General features: G+C 46.5%; 1 long non-coding RNA gene across 1 annotated transcript in view; it reads left to right on the top strand.

The window, feature by feature from the left end:
- Positions 1-3,414: 3,414 nt before the first annotated feature.
- The window catches only part of LOC116149656 (uncharacterized), a 47,797-nt gene continuing 26,043 nt past the window's right edge, over positions 3,415-25,168 (top strand). Inside the window, exons 1-2 of the long non-coding RNA XR_010378469.1 lie at positions 3,415-3,670; positions 4,915-4,963. This is a non-coding gene — a long non-coding RNA (uncharacterized LOC116149656). The remainder of the gene's footprint in view (positions 3,671-4,914; positions 4,964-25,168) is intronic.

Raw genomic sequence — 25,168 nt, 5'->3', positions numbered from 1 at the left:
TAAATAAATGGCTAATAATTCCCTACCAAGTTGGGAATTAATTGTTCACTTGTATTCCCTGAGTGCCTAGCACAGAGTCTGACATGTAGTGTAGACACACGTTTGTGCCTGTTGAATGAATGAATGAATGAGAATCACAGTGGAAAGAACCTTGTTCCAAAGAAGGTCTGAGAATCTGGTGTATAACGTTGTGATTATAGTTGATAACACCATACTGTATAGTTGAAATTTGCAAAGAGAGTAGACCTTAAATGTTCTTACCCCCACCCCAAAAAAAGAAAAAAAAAAAAAAAGAAAAAATATAAATGTATATGTGAGCTGACGGATGTGTTAATTAACCAGGTGGGAGGAATCCATTCTCAATGTATACATATATCAGATCATCATGACGCACACTTTAAGTATCTTGCAATTTTATTACAGTTTTATTTGCCAATCTTACCTCAATAAAGCTGCAGAAAAAAAGAAAGAACATTGTTCTAGAAGTTCAATTACGTGAGTCTTCTCGTGGCTCAACCACTAACTGACCTAACTTTGGACAAGTCATTAACCCTCGTGCAGCACAGCTCTGGGATTCACTGTAAAGGAGGCGGTGAAAACGGTGAGTGATGACAGGATTGGTGTGCAGATCCTACTGGGCCTGTCATGAGCTCCTCTAAAAATTATTGGTTATCGATACTCATTTTATGTACCAATAATCCATGCTATGCTGATGTCATAAGGTTTGGAGCCCTAAAAGAATTGGGGCAGAGAGTAATACCGAACTCCTTCCTGCCAATCCAGAGAGTCTGAAAGGAGAGCCCGGGGGACACGGAGGTCAGGGGTGGTGTCCAGGCAGCCGGGGAGCTGAGGCACTGCTGTGCCACACAGCGTGCCCCTGACGGGGCTGAGCAGGGGCTTTCCCTTGCCTCCCACACAGGGCACGTGACCGTGAGGCTGCCCTTCACCGATGATGAATCAGAAAGCCTGGGAGGCAGCTGGGTTTCCTGATTCTATCCTGGGCTTTAGGGTCGATCTGTTGTTTGAGAAGAACCTTGTGCTCAGGCATCTTTCCACTCAGCCACTGGGGAAAGCAAAGGAAAAGAAGTAGGGTTCTCAACTTGTTTTAATTTCTTTTCCTTGATGGCACAATCCCCTTGAAAGGTAAAAAAAAAAAAAACAAAACAACAAAAAACCACTTTCTTCCTGCAGCAAGGGTAGGAATGGGAGGGGGCTGGGGAAGTTCTTATGGTTTAAGTTTAGATAAGTTCATCACCATAACAACAACAATAATGACAATGACAATGAAACAGCAGTAGCAGCCACTGTTGGGGGACAGATACCGCCCTCCAGGCTCTGTGCTAACCATTTGGCACACATCGCCTTGTTCAATACCTGTGACAACCCTGCGTGACGGGGACCTGTCATCTCCCTTACAGATGAGTAAAGAAGCTCAGACAGATTAAGGGACCTGCCTAAAGCCACACAGCTAGTTAAGAAGAATAGCCAAGAAACATCCCAAGCCTGTCTGACTCCAAGCTCCCCCTAACTACAGAGTCTTCTCTCCTTCTCCCAAACCATCCCGACTCCACAGCACACACTCAGAAATTGATACTGATGGTTTTATACTCCTTGAATTCAAAATTTTGAATTGATTGAGCAGTTATATGCACAGTCATGTACATGACCTATAAGAAAACTTACGACAGCTTGAAAATCTGGGTCCTTGAATTTTTCTGATTAAAAAACAAAACAAAACAAACCGACCAACAAACCAAACAACCAACAAGAAATTCTACATTAGAAACTTTGTCCTAAACAAAATGGCATGCTAAATGTTGGCGAAGCCACAGGTTCGGGGACCTGTGAGTCATTTGGTGAGTGACTTCTCACCTCTGATGTGCAATCCTTTCCCAAACACCTTATCAGTTAGAGATTACGGAGAGTCTTAAAAATTATTCATGATATGTCTTATTTGCTCATCAGCACCAATCAGTGCTTCAAATATATTTATTGTTGTATTTCCAGTGATAATGTTGTTCATCCTCTACTTATGCAAGTTCATTGCTTCTGCACCCTGTCTCCTGCTGAGTGCTTCTTTTAAAAATTGTTCTTGTGATGAATAATTTTTCACTGCCAACTGCTGTGATTCATGGGTAAGGACAAGTCTGGACGGTGCAGCAAAGACATTCTTATTTTTTACCTTAGTCTGGCTGTTCCAACACTGCCTTAAGGTGTCCTCCCTCCCACTGCACCCTCCTGGTCTGAGGAGACCTGACTGTTTTCTGCTTAAATCATAAGATCTGTGAGTTACAGGGAAAGATTAAGCTTATTCTCTGTCTAAACACTGCATCAATCCAGATATGGATGATTCAGCCAGAAGGACCTGGCTGTACCCATCAGCCCCAAGGGCCAGCCATTACTTCTCAGCCCTGGGAATCGTAAACACCTCCAGGTTGCAGACACTCTTGGCCATCTTCATCCCCTTGAAATTAGGTGGCCAGGTGCCAGACTGCTGCCACCCACGACTGACCTGGAATTCCGACAGTACAACCGTAAAAATTGCCCCCACGTAGGGCCCTGGCTCACAGTGTTGGCACTTGGACCAGAGTCAAAACTTTCCTCAAGCCAATTTTGTAATTTTCTCCTGTCATTTTTAACTGATTAGGTGCCAACATCCATAAAATCCTTGTTGAAGTGAGGTACCCTCTACATTTGGGAAACCTGGGACAAAGCTCTGCTACCCCACCTGCTTGTGTGGCTCTGGGGTGGTCTCTGAATGTGGCCCCAGTCCCCCTTCAGGAAGAAGGATGTAGCCCGGCCTGGCCTCTGGGGGCTGAAGACGGCAGGGTGTGCTGTCCCCCACCCGGGTCTGCTCTGAAGGACCGCGATAGCCCGAGAGCTCCCCGCGGCGGCGGCGGCGGCGGCGGCGGCCGTCAGCTCAGGCTGTGCCAGCAGGACTTGTTACGACCTGGCGTCTCCCTTGGCCTCCCGGCTTCCATCTCCTGCCTACTTCAGCGCCGGCTCCTTATATGTCCCCCCGATAAGCATCCAGGGAGCCCAGCCCACATCAGCCCCCAGGCGCCAAGCTCGGCCTCGTGCGTGAGGGCGGCACCGCGCAGCCTCCCGCCCCGCAGTCAGACCAGCCGGGGGGGGGGGGGGGGGGGGGGGGTCCGCCAGCCGCCTGCTGGCGGTCCCTTCTGGTGACAGCATCCTCGTATTCCTTTTATTTTAATTTTAATTTTTTGGGGAGCGAGGTAATTAGGTTTGTTTATTTATTAATTTCTTTTTTAAGGTTTAACAGAGGCACCGAGTACGGAACCGACGCCCGCATGCGCCCCAAGCACGCACTCCACCCCTCAGCGACCCCCGCCCCCCCTGTCCTCGGATTCTTCCGGGATCCACTTACTTCCGCTTCCTGGGCATGGGTTCCAGGGGGGTTGGTCCCACCCCCGGCTCGGGGATGACCAGGGGCTAGTTAACCAGACCATCGCGTCCACTCTCTCTGGTCACAGCGATGAGCAGGTCACCCGAAGTGGCCTGGTGGACTCAGTCCCAGGCCTGTCCTCCGAGCTGCGTGGAAGTCGGCTGGTGTATGTGCAGCGCCCCAGGACGGGGTGAGCCGGGCGCGGCAGAAGCTGCCTCAGGAAACCGGCTTGAGACTGGAGGTGGAAGAAATCAGAGCTGAGAGGTGGGGAGTCAGGAAGTCCTGATGGTGTGATTGCAGCCCCCAAATCCAGGGCAGGCTTGAAACAGCAACGGCCAACGCCGAGTGCAGAGAGAGGGTTTCTTGCACAACGCCGAGTGCAGGAATTGGAGAAATTCACTGTGCCTTCTTTTAAAGACCACTTTCCACCTAGTTCCAAAGCATATATTGATTGAGTGATTATGGCAAAGAGGGGGAAAAAAAGGTAAATAAGAAGTTAAAGTCACGAGGAAAATTGCTACTCAGAAAGACGTGGTGTTAGTACAGGTCCGTAACAGAAATGGATTGAAAATTGGGTTCTGAGAATCGTGGCAGCCAAAATAGAGAGGAGATCATTTTTCTAGGAGATTCAGAGTTAATAAGATAACAATGGAGAGTTCACTGTGAAGGCGCATAATTTTTCCTGGCATTGAAACCTGGGAGGGAAACCCCACCCCCGACCCTCGCGTGTGATGTCACTGTGTGATACAATGGCGGTCTTCTGTTGGGTTCCCTAGAAGAGGAGCCTAAGAGCGGGTTTCTTGCACAAATGATTTAGGGAGGGAGGGTCCTCAGGAGAGAAGCAGGATGGAGCAGAGGAAGAAACCCAGTGAAGATGTGGTTTCAGCTGAAGGCAGCCTGATTCCTTGAGGGGCCTGAAGCCGGAGAGGCATCACAGAGTTCTCCTGCCAGGTGGCAAGGAACTGGGCTTTCGTACGTTACATCCATCAGTCATTGGCCGTGGCTGCCACGGGAGTGGGGTGTAGTCTGCTGTCCCCCAGACATCTCCAGATGAGGGGGCTCCTGCCAGAGAGAGCGATTTTCTGGAGAGGGGTGGAGCATTGACCCGCGTGGCAGCCAGGGACGGGCTGCCCCAGCGATGCCCTAGCCTGGCGGAGGGCTCTGGGTTGAGTGCCAATGGGGCTAAACACATGGGGAGAATCCGCATAACTGCTTCCTGAAGGTCCCTCTGGGCAAGGGGCGGGCATGGGACAAACACAGCGCTGTAAAAGTGACTCTATTAAGTGCCAAGACAGTGCAGCCAAGTTACAAATCTCAGTGGAAGCTTGTCAGCACATCTTACAGAGTAGGTGATCGAAATGGAAGCACGACATTTTTATGCAGATGTTTACTTGAAAGGGGGAACATCAGGACGCATCAAAATGTTAATACAACTTTTTTTTTTTTTTTAACCAAGTAACATGTGAAGCAAATATCACTGACTTTCATACTCTCATCACTTTTCCCAGACTTGCTTCCATCTTCCAGGGAGTGGATACTTGTTATGCACAACACTTGGTAAGTAAAAACACTCTTAAAAGTTAAATTCTGTTTTGTATGGAGCACTGTAGAAATGTCAGTGAGGTCAAGCCATCTAATGGTGTTGCTCCAGTTTACTGTAATCTCGTCCACTCTCTACCGGCTTGTCTGGTCAACCATTGAGTGAGGGCTGTTGAGATCTGACTACCATTGTGGATTATTTAATCCTCCTCACAGTTCTATCAGTTTTTATAATTGACATATAATCTGCCTACTATGAAAGTCACCCTTTTAAATAAAATTCGGTGACTTTCAATATACTCACAAAGTGTCAACCATACACTAATTCCAGAACATTTCCATCACCCATTAGCAGTCACCTCTGTTCCCTCCATTCTTGTCGCCCACTAGTCTGCTTTCTGTCTCTGTGGACCTACCTAATTCCAGACATTTCATATAGATGGAACCATGGAGTATGTGGCATTCCATGTCTGGTTTCTTTCCCTGAGCATATCTTCAAGGTCCTTCATCACAAGGCTACATAGTAAGTTCGTTGTTTGGAGATGCCACGTGTAATCTGTTCATCAGTTGATGGACATGTGGATTGCTTCCACTTTGGGGTGATTATGAACAATGTTGCTCTGAGCAGTTATGTGTTATTTTTTGTGTGGACATATATTTTCAGTTCTCTTGGGTATATATTTAGGAGTGAAATGACTGGGTCATGTTAACTCTATGTTTGGCTTTTTGAGGAACTGCCAAACTGTTTTCCAAAGTAACTGTGCAATTTAAAATTCTCAACAGCGATTTCTCTACCCCCTTTCCAACACTTGTAATTATCTGTTGTTTTGATTAATAGCCGTCCTAGTGGGAGGTAAGTAGTATCTCACTGTGGCTTTTATTTGCATCTCCCTGATAACTAGTGATGCTGAACATCTTTTCATGTGTTTATTGGCCTTTGTATATCTTCTTTGGAGAAATGTCTATTCAAATCACTTGCCCATATTTTAACCAGATTATTTGCCTTTTTATTATTGAGTGTAAAAGTTCTCTGTATATTCTTAATATTAGTGTCTTAGGAGATGTATAATTCGCAAATATTTTCTCCCATCCTGTGGGTTGTCGCTTCATGTTGATGGTGCCCTTTGAAGCACAACATTTTTCATTTTAATGATGTATAATTTGTCTTCTTTTTCCTACAAGTTTTACTTCATTTTAAAGCTGCCTTTAATTAGGGACATATATATTTAGAACTGCTATGTGTCTTGTTTAATTGACCCCTTCATCATTATAAATCGACCTTCTTTCTCCTTTATTATCTTTTTTGCTCTGAATTATACTTTGATATTAAAAATAACCACTCTTGTTTTTCTTTTGGGTAGCGTTAGCATGGTTAATTATTCATTTTTACTTTCCTGCAAGTAATATGTCTCCTTTTTGGGTAGACTTCAAGATTTTCTCTTTATCTTTGATTCTCATTGATTTAACCGTGATGTACATGGATATAGTTTGTTAATTTATCCTGCTTTGGGTTCACTGAATTAATTGGACTTATGGGTGATATCTTATCAATATTGGAAAAACTTCAGCCATTATCTATTCAGATATTCCTTCTTCCTCATCCTTTCTATCTTCTCTGTCACCTCAGTTACATGTATGTTAGACTGCTTAATATTACTCCACAAACCTTTAAACACTCTCCTGTTACTTAAAAAATGACATTTGTCATTTAAAAAATTAATTTATTAAAAATTCTCTATATGAAGAAATTTTTTAAAAATTAAAAAAAATTGATGTCCAATATTATGTAAGTTTCAGGTGTACAGCACAGTCGCAATTTTAAAAAGTCATTCTCCATTTACAGTTATTATAAGATATTGGCTGTATTCCCAGTGCTGTACAATATATCCTGGTAGCTTATTTATTTTATACCTAGTGGTTTGTACCTCTTCATTCTTTATCCCTACGTTTGTCATTTTTTTTGGTGGTTCAGGCTCTGCCTTCCGTTTCTGTCTGGGGGGATTATGCATCCTATGAGAGCTGGTGGTGTCAGGACTCTGCCCTCTGCTTCAGAAGCCGGTCTGTCTCCATCCCTGGCAGCTCCGGTGCAGGCCCGTGACAGGCGGCTGGCTAATTCGATGCTTTCTTCGGCGTTTTAAATTTGGTTTCCCATTCCACCCATGGCCCTTCCACTTCTTTTATGTAGACAAATCATTTAGAAATAAAAGTCAGATAGACAACAAGTTCCTACCATAGAGCACAGGGAACTATAGTCAGTATCTTATAATAACCTATAATGGAAAAGAATCTGAAAAAGAATATATGTAGTAAGCATTATTGAGTCACTTTGCCGTACACCTGAAACTAACACAACATTATAAATCAACTCTACTTCTATGAAAAGAAGTACATTTTGGAAACAAAACAAAGCAAAAACAAAACCAAAAGAAATCTAGGTCAGATCTTACCACTCCTTGCTCAAAATCATCTAATGCCTTTCCAACATATTTAATACCAAATGCAAAGTCTTTGCTGGGGCCTTTGAGGTCCTCCACGATCGATGGCTGCTTCTCTGTGTTCACTTCCTACTGCCTCTCCCCGGCCCATGGGCTCCACCCTCCTTGATGCTCCTACAACTTGCTGAGTGCACTCTGGACTCAGAGAACTTGTATCTCTTGTCCCTTCTGCCTGAAAGGACCCTCTCACTGATTTTTACGTGGTTCACTCTCTTAACGCAGGGTTTTATTCCAATGTTTACACAGAGGCTTTTTATGACGCCTACTCTGTAGAGTAGTCACACCCTTCCCAGGTCAGTCTCTCACCTCTTACCCTATTTTATTATTTTTTTTCAAAGCACCTCCCACCCCCTGATGTTTTGTGTTTACTTATTTGCTTACTGGTCTAGCTTACGCCTTCCCCACTAGAACGCACCCCCCCCCCCCCAATGGCCAGGAGACAGCATATCTACAGCTAGCCTGGCGTTCGGTAGGTGAGCAAGGACTTGTTGAATGAAAATGTGGAGGAGCCAATGGATTGGTAATCTCAGGGGCCTCGAGGAGTCACTCTGCAATGGGGTTTCAGGAGGCTTTCTCAGCAGAGGAGCTGTTGGCGTTTTGAGTGGCACTGCTCTACATGTGGCAGGACAGTCTTTCCCCGTAGCCTGACAGGCCAGCAGCAGCCCTTGTCACCTGACGCTGTGATCTGAGTATCTGTCCCCTCCAAATTCCCGTGTTGGAATCCAAACACCCAGTGTGATGGTGCTGTAAGAGGGGGCCTTTGAGAGGTGATGAGGCCATGAGGGTGGGCTCCTCTTGAATGGGATTAGTGCTCTTACGAAAGAGACCCCACAGCGCTCCCTGGCCCCTTTTGCCACAGGCGGAGGCAGCGAGAAGTCTGCGACATGGAGAGGGCCCTCCTCCGCCAGGCCATCGCCTTGGGCTTCCCGAACGCTGAGAAATGAATTTTCATTGTGTGTGAGCTGTCAGGTCTGTGGTATCTTGTCACAGCCGCCCTGATGGACTAAGACATTCACAACCAAAACTGTGCAGCATGTTTCTAAGTGTCCCCTCGGAGGGATGGTGGGGACCAGCCCCTGGCCGAGGACCAGTGTCGGGGAAGTGAACTGGGAATACAGGAGGTTGTGATCAGAGAGTCAGACACTCCCGTTTTTCAGTCCTCATGTTCCTCAGGGCCTGCAAGAAGCTTTGTGGCGTTCGCTTCCACCTGCATCTCCCTCTACTAATCTGTGAGTTCTCTGAGGGCAGGAGTCATGGTTTGAGTGCATGACCCCATGTGAATACATGAATGTATATGTTTGTGTATATACTTGTGTGTGTATATCTATGTCTTTTCCCTGTATATAAAAATATTTATATCAACCTCCACACCCCAGTTCATTTCCTCACCCTCTGACCCCCAGGTGTCACTCAGCAGGTAGAGTCAAACAAAGCAGGGGCCTTGACATTACATGCACTGACCCCGTGTGACCACCTGACCCTCCCTGAAATGGCTCTTGTCACTTTGGGTCTAATGACCCCATTTTACAGATGAGGAAATTGAGGCCTGTCTTCTTTGCCTGCAACTCACTGATTGATAACCAATCGCTCTTTGTAACCTAACCTTCCCTCTGGCCTCCACTCCGAAAAGCTCTTCCTCTTAGAGTCTTAAGTCATGGTTTGAAGGAGGAGGCCCCCCAGGCAGGAGGAGAAATGCTGATGGCCTGTGTCACTATTTCAGGCAGGTGTGATCAACAGACCTGTGTGGGGAGTGAGCTGGCGGGAGCGGCCGCTGTGCCTGGCGGGGCTTCCAATCACTTGCGGCTGATCCTGCTGCTTTGTCTCGGGAGACGTTAAGTGGCCTGCTGGGACCCACTGAACTAATTAGTGACCTCGCTGGGTCTGGAATTCAATATTTCCTTCTCCGTATCACCAGGCTCCCCATGTGCTTGGTGTCTTCTTGACTTCAAACCTGCCTTACCTGTTAGGACCCCAAATCTCCAGAACTTTCAACAGTCAGCTTCTCTCCTCCAGGCGCCCTGGTGGCTGCCTGGAGCGCAGACAGTCCTATGCGCTCTGTTACTAGGGCTCTCGGGCTTTTGTCCCTGTGTTCCTTTACCTCGGTGACTTGTGCGGGAACTTACACAAATCCTTTTAATTTGAGGTTTGGAGAGGCTTGGGAGCCCCTTGGCCAACTTTCTTAGCCTAGACCCACACTCTCCTTTTTGTCCTCAAACTGAGGTGCAAAAATATGAGTTCTTGTCCTTCGGGCCTGGAGCAGAGGGGACACCTCTCCCCGCAGCTGTGTTTTTCAAACTCTGGGTCATGACTAATCAGAGAATTGTGAAGTCAATTTATGGCAGCTGAGCAGCATTCAAAAAATGAAAACACTAGGATAGAATATAAAATCCAGAAGTGGTAGTGAAGCACTGTTCTGTGAAATCTTTTTTCAGTCTTGCGTGTACTTGCATGTATATATGTGTGTGTGTGTGTGTGTGTTTGTGTGTGAATGTGTGCGCTAGATCACAGTTTATAATGTATTTCTTATTACATTTTGTCATTAAAGAAAGGCTCTCCATGCAATACACGCACGTTTCGAGGTTCTTTAATGGTGTGATCTGGTTTTACATCTTGACTTGCTGTGTACACCTTTCAGTTCTGGAATATCTGCATCTAAGCACAGTGTCTTCCCACCAGGCTCTACTGCTCCTGGACTAAATGCACTTTTCCCCACATCTGGGACCCTGGCTTCAAACAATTCAGTCCAGTCCCATTGATTTCAGTCTCCTCTTTCCTTTTTTGGTAGTTGTTGACGCAGTGATGGAAAAGAGGCACCTTGCATGGAAGCCAGAGGTAGTTCAGGGGAGGATCTGTAAGAAGTGCGTGTGCTCTTTGATAGGTATTCTCTTGCTTCACTGCTTTTAAGGGCAGCAGTATTGTAGGTGTGTGCCCCTTCCTCAGTGCTCCTACTTTTGACAGGGTCAAAGTTGATTTAGTTATTGTAGAAACTCGCAGAGCGAGTGCATTCTAGATGTCATCCTAAAACACACTTCCCAGGTAGTGAATAACTGCTGTGTCTAATTATGGATTGCTGCTTGTTTTTTTTTTTTTTTCCATTTGGGTGGGCATTGTATTTTAAATAAAACCATTTTTGAAGTGACGCTATAATATTAAGGTAGGAAAAAAAGGGTTCTCAACTTGCAGGTGATGATTATGATTTACATACACACACACACACACACACACACACACACACACTCCACTGTTGTTGAGAACCACCATGTCTTATTCGTCTGAATAGCCCCCTATTCCTGAAACAGTGCCTGGCCCTCAGGGGGTACCCAGCACATGCTTGTCATCGGCAAAAGGCAAAGCTCTGAAGGTTAAAAGGTGGAATCGGTAGTTTTCTTCCACCCTGCCTGCCCTACGCTGGGCGCTGGGTAAACCATTGGGTGTGACCGTGACGACTTATGGAAAATGCAGCCACGAGCAGCTAGATGAATCGAGCGCACAGGTGCGGTGCGCAGCCCTGGCACGGGGCTGGCCTTCACCGCGATGGAACAAAGCTCTCTTTCCCCCTCAGTGCACTTCAACAAACCACTCCAAACCGGGAAACCTCAGGGACAGAGTGGCTGTCATCTCCCTAAGTAATAGAGCCCATCTCCTCTTAACCTTTGTGACCCTCAAAAACCAGTAAATTCCTTCTTTTATCTATCCTAAATCCTTTATATTACCCTCTAAGCCAATTTTCTGTTGTACTGTATTCAATGGGAATTGAAAACAGCTGGTCACCATCTGCCGTAGATTAATTCTTCATGTACTTGAAGCCTATAATTAGGTCATTCCTCAGTCTCCTCTTCTCCCGGCTAAATATCTTATTTCCTTTAGCCCTTCCCCAAAGGTTTTATTTTCCAATTATTTAATTGTCTTCCTAGTGTTACCCTCAGCATCGGGCTCTCTGTTCTGCGTACACCTCAAGGGGAGGGGCTGAGCAGTGTGGAGGGTGATGGTGGCTCAGGTCCCCACTGCCACTTTTGAGAAGTCTTTTTTTTCCCCTGGGAGTTGTTTATTTTCAGAGGGCCATTTAGAAATGAACAGTGGCCTTCAACTGCCACTTTGAAACTGGAAAAAGAGGAATCAGACTGTTACGCTCTGTGACGACCCTAACTCCAGATAAACTGGACCATGGCTTTTGCATCCCAAATCTTGAGATGGCCAGTGCAAATCTCCAGGTAGTAATTTCACTCTTGATTATGCCTGCATCTCTAGAGCAACATTTTGGAAGGGTCTTGAAAGCCAAGAAGGTCAATGACACCTGGAGAAAGATCTTTAAACTTGACTACGCTTGGGAAACAAGAGTCTGGTAGAGAGAAGGGTTCTCCTTCTTAAGTCCAGGAAATATCTTGCCTGTGGGATGACCCAGATGTCTGAATACCAGTCTCCAAGGCAGAGGTTTTTCACCTTTCTCCATTCTTGAATTATATATATGCAGCTCGTTCCCTGGTATCCAGATTTTTATGAAGAATGGAAAGCTTTTGTGGGTCAGTTGATTCTTGAAATGATTGAAACCGTATCTTCACTTCTGGGACTCTCTGCTCTGTCTCTCAAAATTGTGTTGGGAGGGAGAGCATAGTTCAGTGGTAGAGCACATGCTTAGCATGTACGAGGTCCTGGGTTCAATCTCCACCACCTGCATTAAAAACAGAAAGACAAAAACCAAACTGTGTTGGACTCTTTTATTCTTTCAGTTGGCTGCGGTACTTGATTTCATTTTAGTTTTGCATTCTTGAAAGTAGAGTTTATGAACCACAAGGAGTAATTTTATGCTAAATCATATGCAAATTTGCTTTACCTTTTTAAACAAATGTTTTGATGCTACTTTTTTTTTTATTGAAGTATAGTTGGTTTACAATGTTATGTTAATTTCTGGTGTACAGCGTAGTGATTCAATTATAGATATATTCTTTTTCATTACAGGCTATTACGAGGTATTGAATACAGTTCCCTGTGCTGTACAGTAGGACCTTGCTGTTTATCTATTTTATATGTAGCAGTTTGTATCTGCAAATCCCAAACTCCCAGTCTGTCCCTCCAGCTTCCCTTCTCCCCTCTGGTAACCACAAGTTTTTTTTTCTATGTCTGTGTGTCTGTCTCTGTTTTGTGAATAAGTTCATTTTCCTCACTTTTTAAGATTCCAAACAGAAGTAATGTCACACAGTATTTTTCTTTCTCTTTCTGGCTTACTTCACTTAGTATGACAATCTCCAGGTCCATCCATGTTGCTGCAAATGGCATTCTTTTATTCTTTTTTTTGGCTGAGTAGTATTCTGTTAGATAAATATACCACAATTTCTTTATCCAGTCATCTGTCAATGGACATTTAGGTTGTTTCCATGCCTTGGCTATTGTATATAGTATATGAACATCTGGGTGCATGTGTCTTTTCGAATTAGAGTTTCCTCCTGATGTCTGCCCAGGAGTGGGACTTCTGGATCATAGGCTAAGTCTATTTTTAGTTTTTAAAGAAATCTCCGGACTGTTTTCCCCAATGGCTGCACCAAATCCCCATTCCCACCAAAACCTGTGTTGGACTTCTGCCTGGAAGAAGCTATTCCCTGCTTATCTGTCCTTAAAAAGACTCCATCATTAATCGGAAATGACAGCCAGACTAGCTGGTGTTCTCTGTCTGATGCTACTGACCACTCCCTCTTGCGAATTCAGAAACAGCCCCCAAAGCATGGCTTCTGTTATATCACGTGCACAGTCCCTTCATGAGCTAGACATGATCACCCTCATTCTTACAGGTGAGACAGACACGGAGAAATTTCTGCAGACGTGCACATGATTGCTCAGGGGGCAGGGCTGGGATCTGGATCCAGGTCTGGCTGGCCTCCAGCGTCACCATAGTCGCTTCCACATGCTCGTGAGAGTACAGATGCTGGGATCCTACGCTCAGACTCTGAGTTAGGGGGCGGGGCCCAGGAATCTGCATTTTCAACCAGCTCTCCAGCAGTGCTCATGCAGGTAACCCCAGTCCTGTGCGACAACGGCACTGTCACACTTGGTCCCAGAGAAAGACCGTCTTGGTCAGTGTTCCTCACACTCTGCTGTACGTCCCCTCAGGAGCTTGCTGAAAAGACGCCTAGATTCCCACAGCGGCTGAGCAGAACGAAGGAAGGGGCGAGTCCAGACGTTGTTTCGTTGGCGTGCAGCCTGCGGGTGCATTCTGAGTCACTCTGAAGTGAAAGCCACTGATGCGTCTTCCTGCCAGAGGCGTCCTCTCCTCAGAGCTGTTGTAGTTGCTCTGGGGGGAGACTGAGTCTGGTGGATGCTACTGGCTTAGGACTCTTGGCTTCCTAAACATGGAAGGAACTCTTGGCCAAGGAAACGGGGCGGGGGGGGGGGAGACGACCCCTGAGGGGCTTGCTGCGTCACCTCCTACAGAAGAACCCTTAGAAAGCTGTGGTTTTGAAAGCCAAGTGTTACATTTGATATCAGAAGTCCAGCGAAGGGTTGGCCATTCGGTATGAGGTCTTAGCAGGTAGGGTTGCCTTGGTGACATAGCAGGGGACTCGCAGAGGAGATAGACGGAACAGATGGGCAGGTGTCAGTCCACGGAGAACGCAGGGCGGACAAACAGGTTTACTGAAATGAGCAACAAGAAAAAAATACTTGGCACCCAGAGAAATCCAGACACAGAAGACGAAAACTCAGAAGACTTGGTCCTCTGAATACATTTTAAATCTACAAAATATGTTTTAACAGCAGGAGCAGAAGAAGGCTCACAGATGTCTGAGAAAGCTTCATTCTACAGACCTCCTCTGCAAGCAGCTTTCGAGTAAATCACGTTCGGTACCATATGCTAGTAATATACAGTGTGTGGGAAAATGAGTAGAGTGTTTGCACTTAAAAGCCAAAGCTGCACGAACATAATTAAACTGTCACTGGATGACGTAAAGATAATTGACTGAATTTAGCACAGCAATTCTTGAGTCCATATTTACCAGGTAAATAGATGGAAATAATTTTGAAGGTTCATGCACACTTGTATTTAAATTTCAGTAGTATAATATTTATGGGCAATGTTTAAAAACAGGTACAGTTTTAATTCCCTAGGTGAATTTTGACTGCTATTTATTTAAATCATTTTTACCTTGAACCAAAGAAAGGTTATTATGCAACAGTTCAACGTCTATACTCCATCAATTCCTCAAATTCATGATAATCTCATCAAGATTATTAGGAAGAAAACCCCTCTCTACTTCCATAATTAAACTTCACTAGTTCCTTAAGTACGCAGTTACTAGATTTAAATTATTTAAAAAGGAGACGTGCATTCTATACAAAAGTTTATCCCATCCCTTGATAAAAATCAAGCAGGTTTTCTGCCGTGTTAGGCAATAAATGGACACTAACCGTCTCAGACAGGGCACAGATTCCTCACATTTTCTTTCTCTGAGCTCTAAGGGTGAAAAAAAAAAAAAACCAACCAAACAAAGAATGACACCTTGCACACGTGAATGAGTTCCCCTCTAATACTCTGCGGGACACTCTGAGAGGCAGAATCTTCCTATAGACAGGAGCCTTCCCAGTTTGCACTGGGGTGCTTCCCAGATTCCATGCGATCATACTCTTCCTCCTTGTAATTTTCCTGTTCAAAGGCCTCTTTGGCTTCAGAGCCGGGTAAGCGGTGAACGGAACACCTCCTGGTAAGAGCATCTCTCTGCCTTTCACGTCTTTAGAGGCATCTGGTTTTCCTTCTTGTCTGTCTGCTCGCAGTCATCGTTCGGGGTTCCGTCCTGCCGCACAGATTACCTCTTCAGTCCTCCCGGGACGAATGTCCTGCAGGGCTTCCTCCCGTGAGCAGCGCAGCTCCTGAAGCTCAGCCCTGCAGCAGGCGGACTTGGAGGGCAGGGCGTTGCTGAAGAGCAGGCCTGAGCTCACGGCTGTGTGGGACCCGAGCTGCCTACTCCTGGCCACCTGAGTCTCACCCGACAGTTGGCCTTTACCTTTCTTGGCAAACGTCAGGCCGTGCAAATTTGGGGCATGGTTTCCCTCCTTCAAAAGTCACACTCGAGCCCTCCTGAGCTAATGCCCAAGGCCCGGACGGATCTGTGGTGCAACCCGAGCCTCCAGCCGCCCCTCCTCGGCGGTGCTTCCCGGCGGCCCTCACACCTGCCTCCGCGTCTCTCCCCTCCCGGCCTGCGCTGTCACCTGGTCCTGGCTCCTGGCCTGGTGCCTGGCTCAGCAACCCCAGGCAGGCTCTGCCGCTGCTCTGTGATGGATGACACTCAGGGACCCGCTGGCAGTCTGACCACATCCCAGGACGGTCTTTGTCAAACACAACAAAATAAAATGTGCCTGAATAGATGATGTATTGCTTTGGGGGAAAAAAGTTTAAGAGATTTAAAAGTATGTTAAGAATGGTACCTTTCACAACCTTCCATGATGCCAGGCACCATGGCTGGGGCCAAAAAACACACAGGAAACCAAAAGAGCAGAAGAGAAGAGCTTTTCATTGTAAAGATACCAAATGTCGTTAGCTTGTGCCTAAACACCACGCCAAAACAATAACATTTTTGTTGCCAGTACTCTGTAGTCAGGAAGTTATGTAGTCAGGAATTTATAAAACGTATCAAATGTTGCAGCTGTAAATTTCATCTTCCAACCAAAGCTATCATCTCGTGGTAAGAACCCAGCACTGACTGGAGCCGGGCCGACTAGAATTCACATCTTCTTGTTCTTAGTTTGGGCCTCTTTCTGTCACCATCAATGACACAGAATCGTTTCGTTCAGTGACCAGCACCCCAAACGCAAGTGCGTAAGGAGGCAGCGGTGAGCAGTTGGCTGGGAAGTCAGCCAGACTGGGTTCAAATCCTGAGTCTGCTGGTGCCAGGCTGAGGGACCCTGAGCGAGTTAATTCATGGCTCTGAGTACCCATGATTTTCCAGCTAAGAAGTTGAAACAGAAATAATAACAAATCAGAATTATTATCACATAATAAATTAAATGGCAATAATGCACATAAAGTACACAAAGAGATCGGTCAAATAATAGCTTTTATTATATATGTTATTTATATATAAATATATTTATTTTTAGTATCATTATATTAGGTATTATAAGTAATAGATATATTTATTTATTATACCTTTTTATGTATTATTATGTTATAAGTAATAGATATAACGTAGTATATATTATATAATATATGCTTATTATATCATTATGTAGCCACTGTTTCGTCAACTTACTCAGTGGCAACAGCAAAGAAGAATCTCTTTTTATAGAACAAGGTGTCACCACATTAGTTCAGTGGTTCTCGTGTAAGCTTTTGATTGGCACATCACTTTGGTGTTTTTGTATTTCATAGTGTTTTGTATGTATTTTATAGTGTTTGTTACGTATTTCATAGTGTTTGCTCCAATCGTGTTCTATCTGAATTCCTGAAAAGAAAATAATGAGCTTGGAAAATTAATTGGGAAAAAAGTAATTAGACTGAGTGTAGGTCATGGTGTTTCTGACAGTTGTGTGTGTGTGTGTTTTTTTTTAATGTCCCCTTTCCGAGACTGTAAACAAATCCTCTGAGTGTATCAAGTGCTTTCTGTCTATGATCGCATCCTCATGATGCCTTATGAAATCATGCGTTATTGTTTCCATACATGAAGCAATTGAGCCTTATTTTAACTTTATTAGAATCCCATCTAGGATTGTAACCTCAGGACATCACCTCCACATGGTGGCCAGCCGTGGAGAAATGATGCTTGTATGTGACGAATGAAAGGCAGACTTCTCACAAACACGCACTTTTCTGGCCAGGAGCCTTTTCATTGGGCTGCTACATTCCTTGTTAGCAATACGACGACAAGCACTAAGAGAATGCCTCCTCTGTGTCTGAGACTGTCAGTGTTTTCACGTGTGTGTGCCAGGCATTGCTTGTTTGCTCTTAGACCCCGTGTCGCCCTTTTCTTCTGCTCCGTCTCTCCAGGACCCTTCCCAGAACACCCTTCTTCTGATTTCTACCTCCTCCAGGCAAGGAGACTGCAGGGTGGCCAAGGCCTTCCTCCCTCTTCCCATCTGCCTTGTGGGGGGCTGTGTGAGGTCTCCATATCCAGCTGTGGCTAGCTCTTCTCCGTGGCGTCAGCTCTTCTGCCCCACCGTGGTCCTAGCTCCGGCTAGTGACCCTGGCTCCTGGGCTCTATTCGACCACACCTTCCTTTAACCAATCTCAAGATGGCCTCTTTATTCTGTTTGCATCCATCCCCTGTGGAACCAAATCTCTGCCTTGAATTCCAACCATTTGAAAGACCTAGAGTGTTTTTGTTTCACGATGCAGCTACAACATGCTATTACATCTAACCTCTGCAACATTCCCGGGAGGAGTTAATACTATCTCCATTTACAGATTGAGAAATTGAGGCTCGAAAGAGACCAATGGTGTGCGCAGCCTTACATGATCCATAAACGGGAGCTCTGTGGCTCAAACCCAGCCATCTCCAGAGGACAGGTGACGCTGATTGAGGGCATTCTTGTGCCAGGCCCTGATACCTCAGCATGCCTAATGCCCCATCCCACATAGCCCTCACAGCATCGCCCGTTACAGATGGGGACACAGAGCTCAGAGGCACGAGCTCGCCAATGGCGCAAAGCTGGTAAGTAGCAGAGATGGGATTCAAACCCAGGTCTGCCTGTCTCCAAGCTTGTTCCTTCTGTGACTTCAAGTGCTTCCCCTAAGGTGGTGTGTGTCACAACTGCAGCTGTATGGCTGAAATATTAATCTCCAGTCCCCACCCCCAGAAATTGCAACTGGGGTGGGAGGGGGCTCGGAAGTAGGCACTTCGCACATCTGCCCTAAGTGATGTTGAGGCAGGGGGTGTGGGAACCACATGGGATCAACCCTGCTTATCCTCCACCTCCCCCACCCACCTGTGACACCCCGTGTAGCCTCTGCAGGCCTCTCCCTGCCCACCTCGGCTTCCTCATCTGCACAGCGAAAGGCTGATAATCTCCAAGGTCATCTCAGGTCTCCTCGGAGCCCCCTAAACCTCTGTGCTATCAGAGTGCAAGGCACGTGGTACCAGGCTTCCCAGGGGACCACTGCTGCCCCACTGAGCCCTCCAAGGGCACAGCTGACGGCTGGGGGTCCAGGGTTTCTCATGGATTCCCCGGGGCTGTGAGACTCAACAGGAACCCTGTGGCTTGAGAGTAAAGGAAAGCCCTGTTTATTGGTTTCCAGTAGTTGGCAAACTGGCATTTCAAAAAGGAAGTGAATTGTGGGGCGGGGGGTTTTAATTCAGGGAAATATTTGAAGAACTCAGTGTTTGCTCTGAGAGGTCATTAAATAAGTTTTGTTCCCACACCCTCTGGAAAAATGATGCTTCATTAAAATGGCAACATGAGGTGTAGAGAAAACGGCGAAATTGGGAACACTGAAAAGACACATTCACTAGATCCCACTTAAAATGTAAAAGGGGTGTAAAGAAAACAAAGGGACATTTTCTCAAGGCAGCTGAGCGACACAAAACACAGGCATCTTTGTCTCCTTCCTGAAAACTTCCACAATGCGTTCTCCTTTCTTCCTCTTGACTAATCTCTACTTGTAAGAGGTGTTGAGTTTCGGCCAGACTTTCTGCTCTGCTCGCATCAAAGGCTGCCGCCCCGTGAATAGGCAGCTCTCACCTTCCGAGCCTCTAACTCCTGCCCAGCGGACGCAGGTCATTCGCCATAATTAGCTCACAGACAGAATTTCCAGGCGGGGTCCAGGAGCGTCAATCACAGAGATGGAGGGGAGGTCGGTGCGTGGGAACCGCGGGAGGAGCCGGGCGTGGGGCGCACCGTGGTCCCCCTGACCCAGTGGCTGCAGATCCCCCCGCGTGATGCTTCCTTGGTTGTCCCCTGGCCACATCCGTGCTTGATAGACAGGCTGTTGTCACACAGACTCAGAGCTCTGCTGCCTTGGTGCCAGCTACCCCACGGGTGGGAGGCGGGCGGAGTTTCTGTTTCTGCTACAACACGACCTCTCTACCTCGTTCCAAAGGCGTCCTGGTTCCTGGAGGGGGTTTTCCTTGTCCCAGGAGCGGCTCTGTGCTTGCAGAGGGCTTGGGGTGCTCAACAACCCATGGTACGAGGGAGGAGGCTGGGGTTCTGCTGGAAGTGATGCTTTCTTGTGTTTCATTCTTTCACCTATAATACGAAGGTGATGGTTTAGAACTATTAGCTCACAATGAGTAAGAGTGAGGACCAAACACTTTGAAAACACAGAATAATGGTAAGTACCAAAACCTCGTAGGTCTTTACTGATAACCTCTACCCGGTCTGGGTTTTGCTGACGCACGTGCCCCGGGCTGCCTCTTCCCCCACAAGCTGGCTCCTGCTCCCTGACTCTTCAGAGAGGGTCGGAGCCTGGGAAGCTGTGAGTTACTTCAGTGCCAGCCTCAGTTTGGTCGGTTCTGATGCCTGCATGTGGTATATTGGTGAGGGTGCCTGTATCGTTACCCACGCCTGCCCTCTGGGACCACCTCTCAACACCCAAAGGCCGGCCTTGCCCAGCAGCTGAGTCCTGTGCCTTGCTTAGCGCAGGAGAAGGGGCTGGAGTCCTGCTCCAGGCAAGGAGCTGCCACCAGGGGCTGTGGGCCTCTGCTCCTGGGGCACCTCCAGATCCTGCAGCACAGAGAGGTTTTCCTGGGGGACCGGAGGGCACATTGAGACTAGAGAAAGCAAATGGCAAAAACCTAATGAAATCCAAGGCAGCGTCAATCTATGCTGTCCCCTGGTGGTTATGTGCTGTACTACACCCGGCTCCCAGAGCCGCTGTAAAATTCCAACCACTCCTCCGTCTCCCTCTGTCCTACAGCAAGGAGGTCTAGAGCCTGGAGGAGTCGGTAAAGATAGATTCGGGGCAGTGAAAACATATCTCTGAATCTTCTCATGGGACTGAAGACTGAAGTTTTACTGTGGGAGCCATTCAGTCTTTATCTGGCAATGTTTACAAACTAGCAAACAATGCCAGAATAAAAAATAACACATTTAATGGATTTAAATTGGCTTTGACAGTTAACAATTAAAATTATATTATTTAGTCTCTTTTGACTTTTACCCAAGTTTGTTTTCAAGTTCCGTCTCATAGTTATTGTTTTACAATAGTTTGAGGGGAATAGAACGATGTGGTTTTAATCCCTGTTTCACTGATGTGGAGACAAGAGACGGGGCCTCAAGTCCCTGCAGAGTCAGGGGTGCAGGTCTCTGGGTCCTAAATCAGAAGCCAGATCGGGGGCTGGACGCCCAGGGCAGCCCTGGAGGCCTTTCATTTTGGATTTGCGGCCTCACCCTCTTCACGGCTGTTTATTTCTGTCGCACATGCAAGGAGCACTTCTTGTCAGCTGTGCACACTATGCTAGGCATTTCAAATATGTTCCTGGAAGTTGTCAGGGCTGTTCTCTGCGAGGCCTGAAGGCAAAACTCAGTGTTTGTAGTAAATAAGTACTAAAATTATATCAGCTATTGAGAGGATGGATTATTTCCAGGTTGCTTAGCTGTACTGGCTGGGTGTTGGATTTAGCAGTGGTGCCAACACATTGTAGACAAGGATCCTGTGTTCTCGGGCTCTGAGAATCACGCCGGTAGAGGTGGTGCAGAGTCTGCAGGGTGTGATATGCAGGTGAGGGTGGGGTCAGCAGGGTTCAAAAAGGGGTTTATGGAGATGCAAGGGAAGGTTCTGGAAACCTTGCTGGGATGGCACTTCCCTTGGACTAGACCCCAGAGGCTGATGCGAGGACACCAGCAGCTCCAGAAGCTAGAGCTACAGCGTTTTGCAAACAGTGGCTCCAAGGAATATTCGTTCCTGGAATTGAAGCCACCTCTTTATGGGATTCTCTCTTCCAGTCCCTCTAAGCCTCTGATACGGACTGTGTTGTCTTCCTCCAAAATTCACACGTTGACGTCCCAGCCCCAGTATCTGAGCACGTGACTTTATTTGGAGACAGGGACTTTAAAGAGGTCATTAAGTTAAAATGAGGTCACAATCCAGTATGGCCTGCTGTTCTTCTACGAAGAGGAAATTAGGACGCAGACACGTGCAGAGTCCACGTGAGGACACAGGGGAGGACGGCCAGCTGCAAGCCGAGGAGGAAGCCCCTGAAGAGGCTTGCCCACGGACACCTTGCCGTCGGACTTCAGCCTGCAGTAAGCGAGCGTCGTTTCAGCCTGTCAGTCCGCGGACGTGGCTGGCAGCCCGAGCCGACTGGGACAGGCTTCTTCTGAGTTTAGGGAACGGGACTAGATCGTCCATCCAGTCGGCACCAACACCAACCAGGCAAGACCACCAAACTGCTCTGTAAGAACTAAGGAGGCTCAAAAAAGACAGAAGAGTGACTGTGAAGTAACCTCTGGTTTGAATGGCATCAGTGTCTTTTACTAGACAAGGTATATTAGCATGATTTCTGGAGAAAAGCCCAAATACCTGCCCAAAATATGTACACTGCAGGAATGATCCAATAGAACCCCCCCCGCCCCCGCCCCCACCCTGGCTCTGCAGTGTTCTGTGGGAGGACTCCAAAGGGGATGAAGAATGTCTTCAACTCAAAATGAATCATACAGCCAAGTTTTATGGAACCTGGCCACACAGTGATCAATTATTACAAGAAAAAGTACTCACCTCCATTTCCCCTAATCTTTCTCTAAGCTGTCCTGAGATAGCTGGTGTTTAGCTTATAGGTTACATTATTTGATGAAACTCTACAAAAGATTTAGTTTAAGAAAAAAAAAAAAAAAAAGAGCCTAAGCGCCCAAGACTTGGAGTCCAGCAAATTCAGGCATCCTGCTGGGGTCACCAGCGGTGGTGACGGGGTGGACACTGCTGGTGAGCTAATCCTTCCAGGGCGTTGCCCACGGCAAAGGCACTGAATGCAGTGTCACCTAGGTTCCACCGAAACACTAGTAGGTAAGACGGTGTATGAGGTGGCAATTCAATCTTGGTCACCGCTGCTACGCAGCCTTACGATCTTGAGTAAATTACTTTACTCTCTGTGCCTCAGTTTTCTTATTTCAAAAGGTTGTTGTCAGAGTCACCGACACAGAAAACAAACTATGGTTACCAGGGAGGAAAGGGAGCAGGGAGGGATAAATTGGGAGCTTGGGATTTGCAAATACTAACTACCAACTATAATATGTAACTACTATATATAGGTCCCACTGTATAGCACAGAGAACTATACTCAATACTTTGCAAGGACCTATAATGGAAAATAATATGAAAAGGAATATATATATATATTTATAACTGAATCATAATGCTCTACACCAGAAATTAACACAACATTGTAAATTGATTATACTTCAATTAAAAAAAAAAAGGTTGTTGTTAATGCACATGAAGTGCTTGAAATGGTGCCTGGCACAGAGTATGGTTTTAGGCAGCGTAGGCTTCTCGTGTTTTTCTTAACATCCTCAGAGGAGGAAATGAAGGACAGCAGAGGTGCTGGGCGCTTTGCTCCATACCCTGGGTACCATGGTGAAGGGGGAGTCCAGGCAGGCAGGCTACTTGGGTTCTCTAGCGCCCTCTGTTGGTGATACTATTTTATGCAAGGACTTGTGACCTCATTCCTGCTGGGACTCACCTGAGGGTGATCTTCACATGTGTGTCATGTGCTCCTTTACCCCTAAATACTTCAGTGTGCATTCTCTAAAAACAAGGACATTCTCTTACAGAAACACAGTAAAAGGATCAAAATCAGGACGTTAACATTGATACAATATCTCATCTATAGACCATATTCGAATTTTTGCCAGCTGTTTCACTTCTGCCCTTTGTAGGAAAATCCAATAAATCTTTTCTGGTCCAGGATCCAATCTGGGATCCTACCCACATTTTATTTAGTTGTCATGTCTCTTTAGTCTTTTTTCATCTGGAACAATTCCTCAGCTTAAAAAATTAAAAAAAAAATTTTTTTTTTGGTCTTTCATGATGTTGACACTTTTAGAGAACAGGTTCTTATTTTGAACACAGCCCCTCAGTTTGAAAACAGATTTACTTTTAATGTGCACCTTTTCTGGAAACCCAGCAAATTTACCAAAAGGAATGAAAAAATAGTGGGAATATATGAGACATCATAACAGACACCAGGTGGGAATATTTTGAGGTGGGTGGATCTTCTGATGACACATTGAAATTCATTAGGTTGCTCACTGTGAGTAAATCAGTCACTTCATACATAAGATCATGGGTTTGACTTCTATGGTCTCTCATATTCCTTCTGGCTCTGGAATTCTAAAATGATGCAATTCAGATGCATTGTTAATGGTGTGATTGACATGCTTTTATTATGTGTTCCAACACTGGCTTCCCCTTGGAAAGGAACATCCTAGTTAACATCGTTGACCTCCTACTGTTCAATTCTCTCTTTCTTGAACCTTTACAACTTTTATTCCATTTTCTTCACATCCTCAAGCGCCTTATTTTGACCATGCTTCTGCCACTTGGCTGGTCTTGGAACGAAGACATGCCTCACACGCTGGGACTGGGATTCCAACCATTTTCTCCATCCAGGAAACGCTGGCTCCTGTGAAACAGGAAGGACTGCGCCAGCGCGCTCGGCTTCCCGCCACCGCCCGGGCTGGTTGTGATTTACTCTTCCCAAAAAATCAACTGCTGTGTGTAGGCACCTGGCAGGAAGTGAACCACCTGCTGAATGCTGGTGTAGACAGGGAGCTGGCGCCAATGCCGTTGCTCCCCGGCTGGCGGTTCTCGGGTACACCCGCTAGATGCTACTTCCAAGGGCTCTATTTGCTCCATTTGCTATATGGGGTAAAAGAAAGAGGCAAAAAGCCCCTTGGAATGGTAGACTTTGGAAGTGAGTCTGAGAGAGTAATGATGCTAAAGAGGAAGGTGAAATGTAGCTAATAATTGCACAGTGAAGGTGTAGAGTTTCCAGTTGCCTTTGAAATGGCAACGAATTGGCTATTCCCTTAAAAGGTGGGAAGGAGGGTTGGGGTCTACATTAAAAGGGAAGTTTGAGTTCCAAAGAGCCATCTGTGTGTCCCCACGAAGTGCGGCTCAATTTTGGGAGATACTTTCAAATAAAATTTTCTAACCTCCTCTAGCGTCCCAGAGGCTTTTTACATCCTATTTCCTGTTAATTTTTATAATCTGGTTTTATCCTCAAGTTGGAGGCTGGGAGGAGGAGGCAGGTCCAGGGCTTCTGGGTGCTGGCTCTGCTCGGTTCTGTGACTGGTTGCTGGTTACATGGGGGCATTCACGTTGTGAAGCTCAGCGTGCTGCTCATTTCCCTAAATGTGATAAAAGGTTGACTTAAAAATAAATGAATCCTGTTAGCGTTGAAGGTGTAACGTAGTGAAGGCAGAGCCCGATTTTCCCTTGGCCAGACCCCTTGCGGTGGGCGCGCCCCCCGGGTGGGCCCCCTGCGACCCTGCACCTTGGTGAGGATGCGGTTCGCGGTCCAGGCGGCGCCACCGTCGCCCGTGTGCGGAAGGCCTCCGTGGGCTGTGGGAATGGCGGCCTCGGATTTCCTGACTTTTGTGCATTGATGGTCTCACTCACAGAGTCGCATTAACCCAGCTTTGGAGTTTGAATGCCACCATTGGCAGCCTTCTGACATGCTTTTCAGCCCGAGTGGAGGCTGGTAACGAAGCCAGGAATTCCCAAGCTTTCCCAGGCGAGCGTGGAGACACACTGGGACGTCTTTCTCTCTCTCCCCCCGCCCTGTCCATCTGCAGGCTGAGTGTGCATCCGTCA

The sequence above is a fragment of the Camelus dromedarius genome, chromosome 30 (genome assembly GCF_036321535.1).
Source record: "Camelus dromedarius isolate mCamDro1 chromosome 30, mCamDro1.pat, whole genome shotgun sequence".
NCBI classification, from domain to species: domain Eukaryota; kingdom Metazoa; phylum Chordata; class Mammalia; order Artiodactyla; family Camelidae; genus Camelus; species Camelus dromedarius.
The sequence above is the reverse complement of the archived record's forward strand: the minus strand, read 5'-3'. Positions and strand labels throughout refer to the sequence as shown.